The following is a 6,112-nucleotide window of genomic DNA, read 5'->3' on the forward strand; positions in this document are numbered from 1 at the left end:
TAGAGGCGCATATCTCCAGTCCCCAGATCAAGCGTTGTCTTTGTTGTGACGGAGCGCATCATCAAATGCGCAGATGTGAGAGAGCGTTCCAATAAAGGATGTTTGTCTTTTCAGCCAATCGGAATCAAGGAAACTTTTCAGATCTGTCAACTTCCCTGATAAAAATGTTGATGAAACGCCCTCAGGGAGTATACATAGGTATAATTTGCGTCGTTTCTGCATGCAAAGTGAGTACGCGCATAGAGACCAAACAAAAATACAAATAATAAACCTATCCCTTTTCGATATTCAGAAAATCCAAACCAATACTGTATTGCCAATTACCCGCTCAGATGTTGACTACGCGTAATAATTACAATGCGTAATAATTACAATGAGAAACAATTGGTGGTAATGTTTCCAATGAGAACAGATAAATGAAATATAATCCTGTCAAAACCTTTTCCGTATATATTAAGACGAAATAAACATGAGACATGCGCGTGATTTATTCCAACGTCACTGAACTTATTTCTACAGTTTTTTTTTCTACACTTTAATTTTCTTATAACAGTTTTTCAATACTTTCTTTTCTTCTACACGTTTACAATACGTGTCGATTAGAAACAGTGGGCGGGAAAAATCAAGGGATCCTACAGTTTTTTTTTCATATTTGAATGGGTGTGGTTTACCCCGAGTGTTTTTTTTTTACTCACACTATAGTCATGGTGGGAATATTAACGTTCGCGTTGTCACCTATATAGTTAGGTTGAATGTCGTCTGGTTTCCCCGCTCATACTTTCCATGATTTCCCTGTAGTGCAGCACCACTGCATTCAGTGATGACTCCAATTAGGAACAAAAGTCTCGCACTGCACATTTAGCTCTCGTCTGTTTGAGATGTGCAGATATATGACGATTCTATTATTGTACGCAATCTCGTGTCCAATCAGACATTCAAACATGGAAATAATACAGCCTTGTATAGTAATGTACATGTACATGTATGTAGGCTCTGATAGTTGATCATGGCAATTTGTTCAGAATTTTTTTTTTGAGGTTGTTCTTTGGGCCTGATAAGGCAATCATAAAATCTTGAAAAATGGCCCGTAACTGCCACGTATAATAGATCATAACTAAATTAAATATCGTAGATTTTACATCAAATACTCGTTGGTGATGATACATGCAGGGATGAAAGAAGATGCATAAGATTGAGAGAAATAATAGAAAATTCAAATTGTGATAGGAGAAAAGGAGAAGAGACCTTAATGTACTATGCTAAACCATAAGTGCGATTATGGATATTTACTTCTAAAGATTTACAAATAGACAACTAGTTCCCTCATTTGCATTTGTAATGTTTGTCGTGTTAAAAAAATGAATTGAACATAGGTAGGGTTTTAGAATATTTGTTTTCTCGATTTCTCTCCCAGGTGAAAATTTCTGCCATGAATATTTTATTCAAACGGACTAAAAGTTTTCTCGTAGTGGAAGCGGAGGAAATAGAATGATATAGAATGATAACACCCCCTCAAAAAAATAAAAACAACGTCGTTTGGCGTGCCCCTGCGAATCATGCAGACTTGTACTCTCTTATTCATGTGTGACCCTCCCCCCCAAAAAAAAAAAAAAAAATCTCTCTCTCTCTCTCTCTCTCTATATATATATATATGTGTGTGTGTGTGTGTGTGTGTGTGTGTGTGTGTAAAGTTAATCGGGAATCGAACCCGAGCCCCCAGGTTTGAATGCCGGTGTCGAAAATCTGTCTATCTGACGGTCAATCGGATTGGGTTCGCCCTAGCCATTAACCCGTCTCTGTGGTGTAGTGGTTAAGGCACCGGCGTCAAAGCTGGGGCCCTGGTTCGATTCCCGGCAGAGACATTTTTCGGCATCACCAATTTTTCAAAAGGGTAGATAGCTCTGGGGAACCTTGATTTAAGGCCTACCATTGTTCTCTTCAACCATTTCTTTTAAAAATATATATATATATCATATATACATATATATATATATTTATTGTTCTCTTCAACCATTTCTTAACAATATTTAAATAAAAAAGAGTTGCTAGAAGCTGTTGTTCATGTATAACTTTACACATTTGTATCTCCCATACATGTACTGTATCGAAGCAATAGCTTTGATTTAGCTGAGGCATGGCCGCTTGTCATTGTTCTAAACCCACCTTCACGCGACAAAGAAAATTATAATTGTATAGTGTCGAAAATCTGTCTATCTGACGGTCAATCGGATTGGGTTCGCCCTAGCCATTAACCCGTCTTTGTGGTGTAGTGGTTAAGGCACCGGCGTTCAAAGATGGGGGCCCGGGTTCGATTCCCGGCAGAGACATTTTTTCGGCATCACCAATTTTTCCAAAGGGTAGATAGCTCTGGGGAACCTTGATTTAAGCTAGGCTTACCATTGTTCTCTTCATCAATTTCTTTTAAAAATATATATATATATATATCATATATACATATATATATATTTTTATATATATGTATATATATATATATAGATATATATACATGTATATATATATATATATATATCTATATATATATATATATATATATATATATATATATCTATATATATATATATATATATATATATATATATATATATATATATATATATATATATATATATATGTATATACATGTATATGCAAAATGATTATTTTTCCGCCTCACCTTCCCTGTGAGTTTGCTGGTTTTTGTTGATGCTGTGTGTGCATTGTTCATTCAATGTTTTATTGAATTTAATGTACAGGGAAGTCAACTTACAAGTTGTAGTTTCCATTTTCTCTGACTTTATTAGTCATTCCTGTACATATGGCATATATATACATTGTAAATATCATTTTTATGATGACAAAATTAATAAATTTAACTGAACTGAAATGAACATTTGCATCCTTTAAAACATATTATTGTACAATTAATATATGATGCAAAATGATTGGAGTAAAATAAATTCTTGTACAACCATTTAAATTGGTTACGAATAACATTTTAGTTGCTTATAAAATAATGAAAAAAACATGACTTGCTGAATAATATGAACACCAAAATCAAGGCAGAGAGATCATACAAAGAGATCATGCAAGAAGAGCTCAAAATAAATTTTGAAATAAGAATGAAATAAAAGTAGGGGTAGATAAAAACACGCCCGTGGTAAATACAAAGGAATGTATGTAAATGCATTAAATTCCTCACCTTACAAGCTTAAAACAACCCAAAAAGAAGGTTTACTAACTTTACGTTCTACTAAAATGAGTAAATTGAGGAGGTAAATTGATTATTGAAGACACAACGCCTTTTTGAGACACTGGAGAAGCATGACCCCCCCCCCCTCCACTCGATTCTGCATCTTTGTTTACGGTAAATTATTATTGGATACTGTTGAAATGAATTGCATTATTGGATACTGTTGAATTGAATGAAATTCGAAGAAAACAATACAAAAGACATTGCCCAAAATGTTCAATTTTCAGGACAAAATACACACCAATTAAAACAGATAGCTTGTGCTTTGCGCTCACACTATCTAAATAGGGCTTATGAGGTTATTACACATTACGTTGTTTACAAGAATAAAGCTAAGAAACGATTGCTAAGACATGGGCGTTTTGCTCCCCCCCCCAAGAAAAAATAAATAAATAAAAAAATCACGACAAAGAAAAAAAATAGAGAAAGGGAAAGGGAAAAGGGTAAAATATAATATTATTTTTCAAATATTATGTCCAATTCTATCACAAACTTAGATTTTTGTAATAAAAATGTAAAAAAATCACTTGCTCGCACTTCTCATTAATTTTACACGATACGCCACATCGAGCCCGCTCAATATTGCCGGCTCAATAGGCCACTTGGACAACCCCTTCAAAGAAACAAACAAAAATCAAGTTTGAGCGGCCGATCGGGGAAAATATGGGTGCAAAAAAAATCAGCCCTCCCCCTTTGGCGGAAGCTGGATCCACCCCTGATTATTAATATTTGATATTTATTTAGTAAGTGCGAGCCATATCCATCTCACAAGATCCCTACACAGTGCTTGAAATATTGCTTAAATTGATCCTTCTTCAGATCAGAATACCAGAACAGATAAGAAAATATTTTATTTCAGAGAGTATTTCCTCCTGCAACACAATTATACAGTAGGCCTATACATTTTATAGCCAATCTGCTGGCAATTTTATGATTTAATTGGGTAATTTGCATATTTAGCGGCCATATTGGATTTTGCCAATTTGAGGAAAATGTTTAAGGTTACACAAGTGGCATCACTCAGATTCGTAATTAGCACCATCGAATTGAAAAGAAACCTTTAAGAAATATTGTATATAAAAAAATTATGAAAAAAACAAGGTTATGCCTCTTCTATCCTGGACTAGTTGTGTTTATTTCAGTTTGTTCTTTATTAAAATTTCAATACACAGGCCTACCTGATTCGTCCATGCAAACGCATGCAATGAGAAATGATCTGCATCAAAGATTAAATATTCTGTAGGAAATAAATATCCCTAAAAACATTTCTTAGTACTGTTTACATTAGTCACTTAACATTCCATTTAAGATCTCATAAGTCGTATGCTTATAATCATATATCGCACGGAAATTATCTGAGTTGTAAAGACCAACTAACACAGCCTTTACAGGTAAGTCTACAACAAGGGTCTATTATTTCCAGGTCTGAATATTTGATTGAACATGAGATTGAATAAAGCATTAAATATTATACATATTCTAAACATACAGATTAATGTGCAGAGTGAAAATATGTATTTTTCGGAGTTGGATTTATCGCTTCCTTGCTCATGCATTTCGAAATCGAGTCAAACCTGAAACCTCTATGCAAGGGGTTCTCAAACTTTTTCTTTGAAGGGCCAAATGAGACTCAAAATAAACTTGAAAGGGCCAGTGTGTATGGATACTTAGAAAAAGAAAATGTGCGCGAAGACCCTTGCGGCCGGGGTCCTAGATGCTGTCTGGTGCAATTGTAGTTCTTTGTTAAAAGGAATGTATATTGTACCTATGTCAATTTTAAGACATACCTAGAACTGAAACAGATGTTTTGGACATGTTGGAGTAGGCCTATTAATTGTTTGTAGTCAAATTAGATTGGCCAACACATTGGCCTTGTGCTCGATTGCGGTAAAATGCATACTTGTCTGTCCATTCTTCATGGAAAACACGATTTTCAGCATCCACCTTTCTTTTCTTTGCAGAAGTTGATGCCATCTTGACCTGGCTAAATTATGACTAATGTACCCCTGAGAAGATTTGTAAAACTGAACCGGCAATTAAGTTTATGTTTTAACCAAATTGATCGCGTGTTAGAATGTGTGCGCATGTGCTTTCATATCCAACGTGATGTCCGACGTTTGACGTGAAACTATTTTTTTCAATGCGCCGCGCTCATCTAAGGGGCCCGTTGCAGAAAGAGTTGCAATCAATCGCAACTCTAAAATCATGCATAGCTTAATTTGCAACCAATCAACAGCGTGTATTTGGGACTTGGGATTGGTTTTTGGCTAGCGATTAAACGAAACTCTTTCTGCAACGGGCCTCAGACCCGAGAACAGACAGAAAAATCTCCACTAAACTTTGTTTAAAGTCAAATTGATTTGACTGCTGTCACTTTTATTACGGTTTCATGGATACACAATGTAATCATAATTATTGAGCTATGTTTCATATTGTGACTTTAGTGAGTCTCGCGGGCCGGATAGAGAAGCTCCACGGGCCGGATCCGGCCCGCGAGCCGTAGAGAACCCCTGCTCTATGCCATTGTGCTGCACTACATAAAGATCACAGAGAGACTGAATCGGGAAAACCAGACATGTGACAACGCCATAGTCATGACGTAAGCCTTTTGTCATGTTTGTGTGGATAAATGTTTACCACCATTACTACAGTGTGATTAAAAAAAGGAAGTTATGTTTAGGGAATGGCAACCATTCAACTATCCAATAAATTGAATAAGCTTTATGAACTATTGCCTGTACCGGCCACAGATTCTGATCCACCCCTATGTAGTGAAAAGGGAATTACTGCAGATATCTAATTAAAAAAATAATGAATGTATAGAGAAATATATATAAATTCTAGATAATTCTAGATAATTCC

This window comes from Lytechinus variegatus, chromosome 8, assembly GCF_018143015.1.
Source record: "Lytechinus variegatus isolate NC3 chromosome 8, Lvar_3.0, whole genome shotgun sequence".
In the NCBI taxonomy this organism is placed as follows: Eukaryota; Metazoa; Echinodermata; class Echinoidea; order Temnopleuroida; family Toxopneustidae; genus Lytechinus; species Lytechinus variegatus.